This window comes from Vanellus vanellus (genome assembly GCF_965231255.1).
Source record: "Vanellus vanellus genome assembly, contig: HAP1_SCAFFOLD_89, whole genome shotgun sequence".
In the NCBI taxonomy this organism is placed as follows: Eukaryota; Metazoa; Chordata; class Aves; order Charadriiformes; family Charadriidae; genus Vanellus; species Vanellus vanellus.
Window position 1 is genome coordinate 325180 of NW_028126694.1, and position 15361 is coordinate 340540.

A 15361-nucleotide genomic window follows, 5' to 3' on the forward strand; every position below is an offset into this window, starting at 1 on the left:
GTAGGTAGATCTGAGATACTTGATATCCTCTTTTCCTCGGTTACCACCAGCAAGGTCTCCCAGGCCTTTGTGCTTTGAGGCAGGATTCCGGAGTAGAACAACCAGCAGTGGATGGGGAACAAGCCAGGGTTCACATGAGCCAACTACACACTTACCAGTGCGTAGGACCAGAGAGTTTGCATCCAAGGGTGTTTTTTTTCACCAGGAGGTGCTGGTCTGTGATGATCCCAGCAAGAAAGGCACTCAGCCTCCATAAGGGACCTTGGAAATTCTTCTGACATCTACCCAGAGAAGCCTCAAGGTTCATGAGCAGGTTCCCATGAAGAACCGTAAGTATCCTGGCATTCAGTGGCCAGGCAAAGCAACAGGGTGCCAACAGTCTGGAGGAATCTGGGATGACTTCTTAACACAGCTGCCAGGTGGGCCAGGAAGGGTGATGCTCACCTAGACCAGGTACTGGCCAACATGGAAGAGCTGGTCAGGATGTGATCATCTGTGTCAGCCCTGGCAGTCGTGACCAGGAAATAGTGGCGTCCCAGGTGCCAAAGAGGAGTGAGGAAGGCCAGCAGCGGAGCACAGATGGGCAGGCTCCAGAGAAGACGACTTTGAGGTGTGTGGGAGACTGATACAAGCGGTACCCTGGGAAGCAGATCTGAAGGGTGAAGGAGCTCAGGGAATCTCATAGGCCTTACAGGACAGCCTCCTCCAAGGGCAGGAAGGATCTCTCTGAATAGCCATGAAGAGAAACATCCCTCTGAGGAGGCTGCTGGTGTAAAGTGAGTGAGTGCCAGGGCCAAAAGGCAGCAGGCAGGAGGTGGAAGCAGGGGCAGCTGCCAAGGAGGAATTGAGAAGCCTTGGCCCAGCATGGAGGGAGGGTGTCAAAGCCAAAGCTGCCATGGGCTGGAGCGTTGCAGTGCTGGGGAGCAAAAGCCAAAAGAGCTGATGCAGGCTTGGAGGGTCATGGGAACGAGTCACCCTCTGCCGGGAGGCCTGTGACAAGTGGGCACTGCAGAGGTTTGCATCTTGAATGCATGCCTCAGCCTAGGAGAGGGGGGGTGCCTCCTGCAAGGGATGGTGCGGGGGCTGTGCCAGTCCATCCATATGGCTCTGGATGGTGCCGACTCTACTTGAAGTCATTCCTCTAAGCCAAATGCATTGGCATTAATGCAAAACTGTCTAGTTAAAATCAAACCTTTTCTTCCCTTTGTCTCTCTGCTTTGACATCTTTTCACTTTGGCTACACTCCCAAAATCTCTTTAATGAGCCACAGCAGAACTGAAGACTAAAGGAAATTTAGGCCCCGACTTGGTTCCTTCGGGTGTTTTGTGTGGGAATGAGCCCTCTGGTGCCGAGTTCCTGAACTGCAGCTCCTGAAAGGCTGACCAAGCTTCTGGAGAAGCAGCAAACCTGGAGGTTTCTGAGGGTGTTGGCAGGCCCTGCTGACGTCCCTCACTGAAGAGACCATGGAGGGAATGAGCAGACAAAGCACCTGTCTCTGGGGACTGGTAAAGCAGGAAGTCGAAGGCACTTGGTACAGGAGGAAATTTAAATGTGAAGACCCCTTGTGAAAACCCTTGATGTGCTTCACCAAGCAGAATGGTCAAGCCCAGAGCCCCAGCCCCTGGGAAGGGGTATCCTTGGCCTCTTAAAATACTCTGGTCACTTTGTGGGGGCAATGCAATGTGGGAATGTGTAACACCAGGTGCAGATCAGCAGTAGCGCACGTCCCAGGCTCTGTGGAGGGCAGGTGAGGAGAAAAAATGCACTGGAGCTGTCAGAATCTGGTGTCCTCTCATGGTGCACAGTGGGAGAGACAGAAGCCATAGCTGAGCAGAAAAGGCTCTCAGTTCTGTTTGGGTGTCAAAGCCCCACCAAGGCCCTTGGCCGTCCCCACCACAGCTGCACGCTCTGCCTGCTTCCTTCCTGCCAGCACTGTGGTTTTCTGAGGCTTTGCCAATGCCTGTGACTTCCCGACAATGCGTGTGGATTCTTCAGTCATGATGACCTTACAAAATGTATCACAGCAGCCCTCTTGTGACATTGGGCTGCTCTCCCAACATCTTTAGATTCATCCCATCTGGTCCAATGGACTACTAAGGGTTGACCTTAGCTAAGTATCCCCAGACTTGATCTCCATCCACTGCTGGGTTTTGCATGGGGATTTGCCTCTTAGGCGCATGGAACTGGGAGGCCTTGCTGGTGAAGAAGGAGGAGAGAAGAGAACACAGAAAAACTTGGATCTACACATGCTCTTAGCGAATTCAGCAGTGGTCACACACTATGTTCAATTCTTCTTTCAAAGTTCCTGGAGTAGTAACAGCTCATCCTTATGCCCTTGAACTTCCGTGCAAGTGTCAGCTCTATAGGACCTGTGGCTTTTCTAAAACCAACTGTATTTCTGAATTCTTCCTTTGTTTTAACACATGCCTCCTCATCTCGCATGCTTCATTTTCTCTGTGAATTTTCTGTTTCCCCAAGCTCCTCTCCTGACAGCTGGGCTTGTTTTTTTCTGACTATTGGTATGACTACACTCTCATACTTGACACATGCTGTCCTTGCAGATGACGTATACTGAGCTCTGCTGCCCTTCTGTGCTGCTCACATGGGCTCCCCGACTAAAAGTCACAAGACGAGGCCAAAGACTGCTCGTCTGAGGTCTAGCATTTACATTCTTCTATTCTCCTTCCCTCTGGGGGGACAGACCCCACTATTTCATGGATATGATAGCCAAAGCTGACATTCTTTACATGTCCATGTCCAGCTCTACCTTCATGGAAATTAACAGATGCAGATGAGCATTACCATTGTTGGCCAATCTGGCAGCTGTGCTATAAAGACTGGGGTCCTCAGCTGTGTCTTGACCAATATTCTCGAGAAGCCTCCAGGACAGTTTGCATGCAGTTGTGGTCCCCTTCCAGTGAATGCCAAGGCAATTAAAGTTGACAGGGTGTTGTAAATAGGTTTGTTGTCTCCCACCACAATGTAACCCTTACCAGTCTCTTTTCTGACCCTTACTGGTTCACCCAGTTTATTTATCACCTAGAGGAGCTCCACAAATCTAAGCAGGTCCTTCACCCTGAGGGCAAGCCTCTCTCAAAATTTCTGGCCTCCTGATCATCCTGCACCCACCCATCACAGCACCCCAGTCATGGGAGATGTCCCAACACCCCTCAGCTCTTCTTCCCTCCAAGTGGAATGAAGAGATGGCACACACAGCTCCAGCCCCTCCTCTCTGTGCCCAGGCTGAAGGCCCTGGGGCATGGCTGGGCTGCGGCACCTGAGCTGTGGCACACTTGGGCTGAGAGCAGACTCACAAGACCTGCTTCCAAGGCCCCAAGACCTCAGTTGCGCAAAGATTTTGCTTCAGAGCAGAGACATGCTGGAGTGGATGGCAAAGGGCAGTGTGAAGAGGAACTGAGGTGCACACAAAGGGAGCAAACTCTGTGGTGGAGATGAAGCTGGTGTGAGGAAGAACAAGATGGTGTTGAAAATGTCCTTGGTGTGAACATGCTGTGATTCAGGCCCACTGTGAAAATCATTGGCCTGATCCATGATTCTATCATCAAGGGGATGGCTAAACAATTCAGGAGAGAAGAACCAGCATAGTTTGAGAGTGAAGGAGCATGAGAGGAGACCCTGGTGTGATGTGCTTGCTGTTCAGGTGTTGCCCAGTATCTACTGGAGAGAGAAAGGGACAGAGCTTGCGCCAGTGCAGGGGTGGGACTCAGTCAGTGGCCCAAAGGCACCCACTCTGTCTGAGATGCTCTGGGTGATGGCTGTCACACAGCCAGGCTGGATGGGGACGGGGTTCCTGTACAGGACCTCGGCTGTCCCTGTCAGGCACATGCAGTTGTGCTGGAGAGCCCTGGCACCTCCCCTACCACTACAGACCTGAATTTGTAAACTAAATTGAGGTTCAGCTGTCCTGAATTAGGTCAAGCAATGAAGGGATGCAAGTGTGACACCTGCCATTCTACTCCAGGGACATGTGGAAAAGACAACTGATGGAGAAGAGAGAAACTTAACTCTGCCTGTGCCGCACGACTCCATTTGGTCAGCTGAATCCCTCTATGGGCTGCCCTGGGCAGAAGGAAGAGTTACAGAGGCACTTGTCCTCCACGTGGACACCTTCTGTCATTGAGGTTGGCCAAAGGGATTTCCCTCCAGCCTCCACCAAGATGCCCCCAGATGCTGCCCTGTCTCTCTGAACTGCTCCAATAGAGCTTGCAGTTCCCAACATGCCTCTTGGTCACCTCTGGCACCACAGATGTCCCCAGGTGTCTGTGTCCGAACATCTTCCTCCTGCCCTCCCTCTCCACTCATTCACAAGTGAGCTGAGACCAGGAACTCTCATGCAGGAGCTGCTCTTGTGCCCATGTGAAGTGAGGCCAGAGGAATGCCACCTGCTGGGGGTTTGTGGTGGGCATGGGATGGAGCTAACTCCTCTTGTAGCCCCAGGGACTACAAACCCAGGCTGAGAAGCCTCCATTGACTCAGCTGAATCCCTTCCCTCCAAAGAAGAAAAGGACGTTGCTCCCTGGCATTATCCTGCTGTCATGTCTAATACTAAACCAAAACAGTTACTCTTAGACTTAAATTTGCAACAGCTAGAAATAAGTCTCTCTCCACATCTAAGGGTGGGAACACGAGGGACTCCTTCAGGCTGTTTACCAGTAGGTTCCCCTGGAGCCCCAGGGACACCTCCAGGGAGCCCAGAGGGGACAGAGAGAGTGCCACCGTGGGCTGGTCCTCTGCTGCTGAGCTGGGCCGGGCTGCTGGCATGGAGGGAGCTCCTGGCAAGCAGGCAGCGCTGCAGAGAGACAGCTCTGCCCCGGAGCAGGGCTGGGGGCACTGCCTGCAGGCAGTGAGAGGAGAGGAGCAAGGCAGAGAGAGCTTAAAGGCAGTTGGGAGTGGGAGGTGCTGAGAGCTCAATGGGGCAGAAATCTTCACCACCCTCTGTGTGGTAAGTCTCGGGGTGCCGGGCAATGCAGGTCCAGTTCCTGGAGGGATCTCCTCAAGCTGGTCCATCTGAGAGCTGCTGGGCTCTGTCAGGAGGACTCTCTTAGTTTCTTTGCTATAGAGGAGGAGGATGTGCTCCAGAGCAGGGCTTCCCTGCTGCCTGGTGAGAGGGACAGGGCCCGAGGGCTGCCTTCTGCTGGGGATGGTTGTGGAGGTGTGCGTAGGGGTGTGCAGGCAGGGGTGGGCAGGGCTGTCCTTGCCATCAGGGTCCCTGCACCCCAGGGTCTGTGTGCCGGGGCAAGGACTCTGCCAGGGTCAGCTCTCCGCCTGCCCGGGGAGCTCCCATGGAGCTTCTGTGGGGAGAAGCAGTGGGTGGAAGGAGTGACTGCCAGCAAGGCAGGTGCCTTCTGTTGCTGAGATGGACCTGTGTGGGTCAGGGCTGCTCCCAGATCCCCATCACCCCCAGGACATTTGCACAGACTCCTTTTGAAGAAGGACATCGAGGCACCTTTCCCCTGAAAGGGAACAAGTCTGTGCTGTGGGATTTCTCCTCTCAGCTGCTGGGTGGGCAGTGGGAGGTGGGAGTGGATTTCTCCTTTGTGGAGAAGGCACAGAGACCCCCGTTCTCAATAGCTCTTCCCTGAACCCCTCCTGAGCCCCCGCACACCCAGAGATGCCCCCGGGCAGCGCTGTGCTGCCAGGAGGGGTCTGCAGGGCAGAGCTGAGCACACAGCGGGTGGGATGGGCTCTGGGGCACTGGCAGGGAGGAGACCCGGGGGCAGAGAAGCAGCTCCAGGCAGGGGCAGCTCCTGGCAGCCCAGACACAGGCAGGGACAGAGAGGGAGCTGCTGCCAGACATGCCCGGGCAGGGGGGATCCCGGCACCTCCTGCCATCCCCTGACCTTCAGACAACTTCTCCGCAGTAAGCCTCTGCTCTCCTCTCCCGCCCGCCCCACAGCCACAGGGTCCATGGCCCGAGATGCCTTCTCAGCAGCTGCACCTCCAGTCCAGGAGAAGTGAGTGTGTCCTACAAGTGATGCACAACATAAAAGCAAGTGCCCTGCAGTGTCTCTGTCTGGAGACACTTTCACTGAGGAGAAGGCTTCTCTGCACACCTGTCTGACTCCCTCTCCTCGCTTCCTTTTTTCAGAGCACAGGCGCATTTCTCCTTGTTTCCCCACCCCTCTTTTGAACTCTGCATCTCAGGAGTTGGGGTGGGGGAGCGGGTCAGCTTCTCTACTGTCTCTGACTCTGGGAGTCCTGCCCCAGAGCTGTCCTCATGGAAAGGAGGTGTTGAAGCAGTATTTTAATCGATCAGGGAGTGTGTCATTGAGTTTGTGGGGTTGGGAAGGAGCTGGATAATTCCTCATTCAGCTGTGGGAGGGGGATTTCTGTGAGGAATGGCATTGGGATTTCCTCAGAGAAGTCTCTCCCAGTTTGTCACTGCCTTTTCCTCCTTGGACAGGTCACCATGCCCAGACGCAGCAAATGTCCAATGGCAGTTCCATCACACAGTTCCTCCTCATGGAGTTTGCAGAAACACAGGAGCTGCAGCTCGTGACCTTCTGGCTCTTCCTGGGCATCTACCTGGCTGCCCTCCTGGGAAACGGCCTCATCATCACCGCCATTGCCTGCGACCACGGCCTCCACACCCCCATGTACTTCTTCCTCCTCAACCTCTCCCTCATAGACATGGGCTGCATCTCCACCACTCTCCCCAAAGCAATGGCCAATTCCCTCTGGAACACACAGGATATCTCTTACTTTGGCTGTGCTGTCCAGCTCTTTTTTGTACTCTTTTTTATGTCAACAGAGTGTTCTCTCCTCACAGTCATGGCCTATGACCGCTACGTTGCCATCTGCCATCCCCTGCACTACGGGACCCTCCTGGGCAGCAGAGCTTGTGTCCGCATGGCAGCAGCTGCCTGGGGCAGTGGGTTTCTCAGTTCTCTCCTGCACACGGCCAATACATTTTCACTGCCCCTCTGCCAAGGCAATGCCCTGCACCAGTTCTTCTGTGAAATCCCCCACATCCTCAGGCTCTCCTGCTCACACTCCTACCTCAGGGAAGTTGGGCTGATTGTGGTTAGTGCCTGTTTAGTCTTTGGGTGTTTTGTTTTCATTGTGGTGTCCTATGTGCAGATCTTGAGGGCAGTGCTGAGGATCCCCTCTGAGCAGGGACGGCACAAAGCCTTTTCCATGTGTGTCCCTCACCTTGGGCTGGTCTCCCTCTTTCTCAGCACTGCCATGTTTGCCCACCTGAAGCCCCCCTCCATCTCCTCCCCATCTCTGGACCTGGTGGTGGCAGTGTTGTACTCGGTGGTGCCTCCAGCAGTGAACCCCCTCATCTACAGCATGAGGAACCAGGAGCTCAAGGATGCCCTATGGAAACTGGCCCAATGGACGCTGTTTCACCGACAATAACCTGCCACCCCTTCGCTGCACATTGCCCAGGGCATATCTTAGATCATGAGCCTAATTTTTCTCTTGTCATAACCCTGCTGATTGATATTTTTCTGGGTTTATACTACTTGTGTTGGGGCTTGATCCTACTGGGTCTGACCCTTACACAACACTGAGTCAGATGTGGCCGGTCAGGTAACAGCTCTTAAATGAAACGGGATGTCTCAGGTAGAATAGCGAGAAAAGGGAAAAACAGGGAAAAACAAAACATTGGCGGAGATAAATATTTTTTAATAGAACAGTAACAGAAAATAAAAGCAGTAGCAGTAGCAGTAACAACAACAATAATAATAATAAGTATAAATAGAATAAAGTGATGCAAAATATATTACTGTCACCACCCAATTATCATTTGCCCCGCCTGTCCAGAGAAGTGATCACCGATTCCTTCCCCCAAGCCAACTCCCATTTATATACTGAGCATGACGTCTATGGGATGGAACATTCCTTTGGCCAGCTTGTCTTGTCTGTGCCCCCCCACCTTCTACGGGAAGTTGAAAATGTCCGTGACTTAATATAAGAATCACTCAGCAACAACTAAAACAATATGAGTTAACAATGTTATTCTCATAGTCAATCCAAAACACAGCAGCTACCAGAAAGAATATTAACTCTATCCCAGGCAAAACCAGGACAGCGTCCGCCCCTTATTCTATACCATCTACCTCATGCCCAGGTCTTACACTTTTCCATAAATCACCACCATTTTCCTGTCTTTGATATATGTATATATGCACACAGATATCATTCCCTTAGTCCATGGCCCATCTCACTGAAATGTCCCTTGAGTTCATTTAGTCCATGACTTTGGGCTCCATCTGTTGTAACTGTCTTTCCTGGCAGGAGACGTGGTGTGTGATGTTGAATTGTTGCGTGCTGCATCTGGAGCTCGCAGCTGGTGTAGCCGGCATGGCCCATGCCCATCATCTGTGGGTTGAAGATGTCGATCTCAAGACAATTCCCGGGTGCCAGTTGCTGCAGCCACTTCTGGTTCCATCACTTCTGCACTTTGCTCAGTTTCATCAAAGTTCATTCTTCATTAATTTAGGTCACTTTCACTGCAATGCCATAGATAGAGCATATAGCCACTGTAGTAGTGATGACATATAGTGGTAATTTAGCAATAAATATCATATCATTTGATTCATTGGCCATTCTCACCAAAATCAAATCCCCTTGAGGAACACATCGGTCATCCCCATCCTCCTGCATCACCCACCAAGTGCACTCAGGGACTTAAAAAAAAGCAATCCCACAGATAGTTTTGCCTTTGCTTGTGTCAGGAATAACCCAGACTCTCTTCCCAAACATATTCAGATCCTCAAATGTTACCTAACCAGGTGGCCTTTGCCAAATGTGTATCCTCACTGTTGAAGGTCCCACCCCCATGGCTCTCAGTGTAGTTTATAGCAGTCCGTTGTATTGTTTCATTTTCCCAGAGGCTCGTGCATGGTAGGGGATGTGATACACCCGCCCAATGCCATGCTCTTTGGCCCAGGTGTCTATGAGGCTGTTTGGAAATGAGTCCCACTGTCTGACTCAAATCTCTCTGGGGTGCCACGTCGCCATCAGACTTGCTTTTCAAGGGCCAGGATAGTTGTTCAGGGCGGTGGCATGGGGCAGAGGGTGTGTTTCCAGCCATCCGGTGTTTGCTTCCTCCGTTGTGAGCACGTGGCGCTTGCCTTGGCGGGTTTGAGGGAGTGTGATAGAACCAATCTGCCAGGCCTCCCCATTTTGATATTTCAGCCAACGTCCTCCATATCAAAGAAGCTTTAACCGCTTGGCTTGCTTAAATGCAGCACACCTTTCACATTCGTGGATAACCTGTGCAATAGTGAATGTGATCAAGTCCACCCCCTGGTCACAAGCCCATCTATATGTCGCATCTCTTCCTTGATGGCTTGAGGCGTCATGGGCCCACCAAGCTATGAATAGTTCACCCTTACGTTGCCAGTCCATGTCCACCTGAGCCACTTCAATCTTAGCAGCCTGATCCACCTGCTGGTTGTTTTGATGTTCCTCAGTGGCCTGACCCTTGGGTACGTGGTCATCTACATGATGTACTTTCACAACCAGATTCTCTATCTGGGCAGCAATGTCTTGCCACAGTTCAGCAGCCCAGATGGGTCTACCTCTGCACTGCCAGTTGCTCTGCTCCCACTGCTGTAACCACCCCCACAGAGCATTTGCCACCACCCATGAATCAATATAGAGGTAAAGCACCAGCTGCACGGGGGCTCACAGCCGGTCCCGGGTCACCCCTGCGCCTGTGATTTCACTTTGGAGCACATTCCAGAGCCACCAGACAGGCAGGGGTTCGGAGATGATATTGGAGGGAGGACACGGACAAAGCGCTGTAGCACCTCCAGGAGAAGCACTTTCCACTGCCACAGGCTGTGACGTGGGCGATAGCTTGGCTCCCAGCGACACTCATCCTCACCCAGGGAGAGGAAGATGAGTGCTGTGCTTTGCACCGTCTTCAGTGAGCTTTGCCTGGAGGAGAGACTCTGCGATGTGGTTATCAGCGTGGGTGGCATTGAGTTCAGTGGTCACAAGAACATCCTCTGTAGCTGCAGTCAATACTTCAGGTCAGTGCTTGGAACAAGAGGGGATGGGGACACACAGCATTTCCCAGGCTGTGTCACGCTGCCTTAGTGTCTCTCCAGTGCTTCCCTCAGCACTGAACCTCTTTTCCAGCACTTCCCCACAGTCCTGGTGCCTCCCTGGACACTGGAATTCATCCCCAACCCAAGATATCACAGCAGCGCTGGAAGCGGTGCCTGACGAACCCCCAGATGCGGTGCAGGGCTGGAGCGTGGCCAGCCGGGCTTGTCTGCCGTGGGGCGGGAGGTGTTCCTTCCCCACACAGCGCCATTCTCTGGTGGTCTTGTTGAAGCAAGGAGGGCACTGGCCCTGTGGCTTTCTGTGCACAGCCGGAGGCGGTGACTCCTTGTTAAAACAACCGGCTCGTAACACATGAATTAATAAACCCCACGGCCTCCCAGCGTGGCTACTGCACATGCCCAAATTGGTGCCCCGGGAAGGAGGCACACAGGATAACGGGGTCCAGGTTTAATGCAGAAAGATCCTTTTCCCCCAGCACTGCTTTGCTTTGAAAAAAGCCCTGAAAAGGGCTTTGTTTTCCACCCACTGGAGCAATGCCGGGAACGTTGTCTATAAAATCCCCGGCACTTCACCTGAAATGATGCGGCTCATTATCGAGTACGCCTACACCGGCACAGTACCGGTCACGGCCGACAACGTTGAACGTTTGCTGATAGCGGCCGACCAGTTCAACGTCATGGGCATCGTCAGACTGTGCTGCGAGTTCTTAAAGTCCCAGCTGTGCTTGGAGAACTGCGTCGGCATCTGGAGATTCACCGAGTATTACTACTGCCTTTATTATTGACTTTATTATTGACCTGCGAGAAGACGCCCATGCTTTCATCCTCCATCACTTGGAGGGGTTGACCAGGGTGTCGAGAGAGTTTCTGGAGCTCTCCGTCAACGAGCTCCAGCGCGTCCTGCAGAAGGAGCAGCTCTGTGGGAAAGAAGGGGCCACGTTCAAGGCCATTATGCAATGGATGGCTCAGGGCCCGCAGAACAGGAGGCAGAAGGTTGCAGTCTTGCTGGGCAAGGAAGAGTGGAAGGGGTGACAAAGGGCATTTATTTAAAAGAAAGAAAGTCTAGGTTATTCTTAGCTTAGAAAAAATAAACTCAGCATTTTTGACAGTAAGGACTTTGCTTGAAACTTTTGAAATCCTGCCTTCACAAGGGTATAAATTTGTAGTTCATATTCACTGTACATACACACCACTCACCCAAATCCCATTGCTTGTTAGCACGTGCATGGTTTCCGAAGGCACACACACTGACACTGACACTGAAATCCTTGCCCAAAAGAGTTTGCAAACCACCTGTTCCTTTCGACTGGGCTCGAAAGGGGGACCATCTTGCATAGGGGAGGATGGCACATCGCTCTCATGTTCTTGAGGCAGTCCTATTCGAGTCATGGTTTCAGTCAGAGTCCTTCCTGAATGATCATTGCCTGGGAGGACAGCACCATAAAAGCAGTCAAGTGCCTTCTGGGCCACCTCTGGGAACAATTCTCGGCCTTCGAGGATAACTTCATGAAAACTTTCCAACTGCCCATGCTGTCCCAGGAGAGAGACTGGAACACAAAGTATGGAATTACATGAGTGATTCTCTGTTCATGAGCACGAGTGGTCCCAGTCAAATTGGGACACCCCAAATGCAGTTTCACACATGGTTCTTATACCTTTAGAGCATTCAGGTACAACACAATTTGAGTGATCGCTACGTAACACGCACACGCAGGCTGCTGTTTGGCAAAGCAACTCTCATGCTGTGGCATCATCATCCACCTGCTGCTCTCCTAATGGAGACGTCCCTGGAGTCAGTCTTGCTGCAGTTCCTTATCTCTGATGCCAGATCAGGGGAGGGTTTCACAAGGGTGTCAGAGGGGCTGGGAGGCTGGCGTCATCCGGGCAGTGCTGGAGTATCCTTTCTTCTTCAGGCTGGGGGCTGTCTTCTCCTCCCGACAATGAGCTGGGTCCTGTAGTCATGCTGACTGAACCACGGCTACGCAGTACGCAATAGAAATGCTGTATATCTTAAGAAAGTTCATACAATTTCATACTCTAAAATGTAATTGTTACAATAGTTCTGGAATGAGATTTTCCTAACAGTCCCTCCTTTTCCTTTCACCGTCAGGGTCACACTATACTCTTCATTATTTAAGTCGTAAGTCAAGTTCATAAGGTAATATTACACTGTAAACACACCCATCTAATTAGAAAGCAAAACAAGAGAGTGAATACAACAACCCAAATCCTTTCAGTTCACAGTCCTGTTCCTAAGTCTGGGAGCCAAGAGGTTAGCCACCCAAAGAGATTTAGGGGAGATCCCTGCCCTATTTTGTGTAATATTTTTAAATGAGTCTTTCTCTTGTTTCTCTCAGTTTTGTTTTTGTGGTCTTGACTGACATAAAAACCCCAGCAGCTCTTATTCAAGAACGCACCTACTCTGTCCTGTACTTCTAAAAGGTGCTCTAGAGCTAAGCCATTCTATATTACCATTTTTGATAAAAATTTGATTTCTACCTCTAAGGCTGTCATACTGTCTGCCCTCATTAATGGCTTTTTCTAATTCTCTTGACACATTCGCAGTAGCCCATTCTAGTTTTGAGGTCCTTCACTGTGGGATAAAATCTGATACAGACAGGTGGAACTCAGTGCCACATTAGCAAAGGCATTTGTGAAAGGCAGGTCCTGCTTGACTAACCTGATCTCCTTCTACAACGTGGTCACCCGCTCAGTGGATGAGGGAAAAGCTTTGGATGTTGTCTATCTGGACTTTAGTAAAGCCTTTGACACTGTTTCCCACAGCATTCTCCTGGAGAAACTGGCTGCTCATGGCTCGGATGGGCACACGCTTTACTGGGTAAAAAACTGTCTGGAAGGCCGTGCCCAGAGAGTGGTGGTGGTCGTAGTTAATTGCAGTTGGCGGGCGGTCAGGAGTGGTGTCCCCCAGGGCTCAGTACTGGGTCCGGTCCTGTTTAACATCTTTATCAATGATCGGGATGAGGGGATGGAGCGCACCCTCAGTCAGTTTGCGGATGACACCAAGCTGGGGGGGAGTGTTGATCTGCCTGAGGGTAGGGAGGCTCTGCAGAGGGATTCAGACAGACTGGACCCATGGGCCAAGGCAAACTGTAGGAGTTTCAATGAGGCCAAGTGCTGCGTCTCACACTTTGGCCACAACAACCCCCGCCAACGCTACAGGCTTGGGGAGGAATGTCTGGAAAGCTGCTCAGCAGAGAGGGACCTCTGTTGTTGGTTGATAGCAGCTGAACATGAGCCAGCAGTGTGCCCAGGTGGCCAAGAAGCCCACCGGCATCGTGGCCTGTATCAGGACTAGTGTAGCCAGTAGGACCAGGGAGGTGTTTTTCCCCCTGTACTGGGCACTGGGGAGGCCGCATCTTGAGTACTGTGTTCACTTTCGGCCCCCTCACCACAAAAAGGACACCAGAGTGTGTCCAGAGAAGGGCAACGAAATGGGTGAGGGGTCTGGAGCACATGTCTTATGAGGAGCGGCTGAGGGAACTGCGGTCGTTCAGCCTGGAGAAAAAGAGGCTGATTGGAGACCTTATCGCTCTCTAAACATATCTGAAAGGGGGTTGCAGAGAGGTGGGTGTCGACGTGTTCTGTCAGGTAACGGGTGTTAGAACAAGAGGAAATGGTTCAAGTTGAACCAAGGGAAGTTTTGACTGGGTATTAGGAAGAATTTCTTTACTGAAAGGGTCATCAGGCATTGGAATGCGTTACCCAGGGCAGTGGTGGAGTCCCCATCCCTGCAGGTGTTTAAGGGTCATGTAGTTATTGTGCTGAGGGACATAGTTTAGTGATGGGCTTGTCAGTGTTAGGGTAATGATTGGACTATGTGATCTTACAGGTCTTCTCCAATCTAGGAAATTCTGTGATACTGTGATTCTGTGATGATGGCCCTGGGACAACTTCCCCGGGGTGTCCATTGACCACAGGCACAGCCCAGACCCTGCTCTGCTGGTCCCTCATGTCCCTTGTAGGAGCCCGGCTGTGCCAGGACACTGCTGTGTGCCCCCACCCTGCACATTCCCACACTTCAGCTCTTCCCTGGGGTTCTCTTCTCTAGGGCACTTGCCAGCCCTGCCAGCCCAGACCCTCCCTGAATCTGGCCACCTCCTGCTCTCTCCCAGCACAGACCAGCAGAGCAGCCCCATTAGGACACAGAGGCCAGTGAGAATTTCCACCCATCCGGCATGATGAGGAGATCTCTGCCCCAGGCAGCTTGCAGCCCCACCTGCCAAACGTCCTTCCCAGGATGGCATGAGAGAATTGGCCCAGGGCACCCTCAGGAAGGTCCTTTGGCCCCATGGACAGGCAGCCTGCCCCAAGCTGCCCCACCGCAGCAAAGAGTTCCTCTTACCATGTCTGTCCTGCACACACGCGGTGCCCTGCTCTTCTCCCGCCGCAGCCCATCTCCCCTCAGAACCTCTTCCCGAGGGAGCTCATCCGTGCTGGCCTGGCCAGCCGTTCCTGCACCCCTCCCCAGGTGTCCCACAGCCCCCGAGCTGGTGGTGCGGCTCTGCAGAGCCGGGGGCTGTGGTGCCCAGGGCCATGCTGGTCAGGCTGGGAGGCAGACCCAGCTCGGGTGGCTCCTGCCCCCTTCACCTCAGCACACAGACGTGGCCCCTGTAGCTCCAGAGAAGTTCTCGGAGAAAGGATGTCAGACAAACAAGTCAGTGCAGGGTCCTTCAGTTTTTCAAAAACAAAGAGAGAACAGTTTCTTATTTACACAAAGTCTGTGGCTCCCACAACACAGACAGATCCTGACATAGCAATAGGATAAAGGATGATTCTTCACTTTTATTGACAGCATTAACAAAACCCAGAAAAGCTAAAAAACAAACAAATGAAAGGAAAAAAAGTACTAAAGACAATATGGGCCTGTAATGAGTTACATTATGTGTGATATGTAGAAGATGGGCAGTTCATTGCTGCTTCTGCCAAGATACCAGTCATCACTTTCCACAGGGCATCCTTGAGCTCCTGGTTCCTCATGCTGTAGATGAGGGCGTTCACTGCTGGAGGCACCACCGAGTACAACACTGCCACCACCAGGTCCAGAGATGGGGAGGAGATGGAGGGGGGCTTCAGGTGGGCAAACATGGCAGTGCTGTTAAACAGGGAGATCACAACCAGGTGAGGGAGGCACGTGGAAAAGGCTTTGTGCCATCCCTGCTCAGAGGGCATCCTCAGCACAGCCCTCAAGATCTGCGCATAGGAAAAGAGAATGAAAGCAAAAGCCCTGAATGCTAGTAAGACACTAAGCACCAGAAGCCCAACTTCCCTGAGGTAGTCTGAATGTGAGCAGGAGA

General features: G+C 52.1%; 1 pseudogene across 1 annotated transcript in view; it reads right to left on the reverse strand.

Annotated features, from left to right (window-relative positions):
• Positions 1-14945: 14945 nt before the first annotated feature.
• The window catches only part of LOC309685860 (olfactory receptor 14C36-like), a 94566-nt pseudogene continuing 94150 nt past the window's right edge, over positions 14946-15361 (reverse strand). Inside the window, exon 2 of the transcript in view lies at positions 14946-15159. The product of the transcript in view is annotated as an olfactory receptor 14C36-like (transcript). The remainder of the gene's footprint in view (positions 15160-15361) is intronic.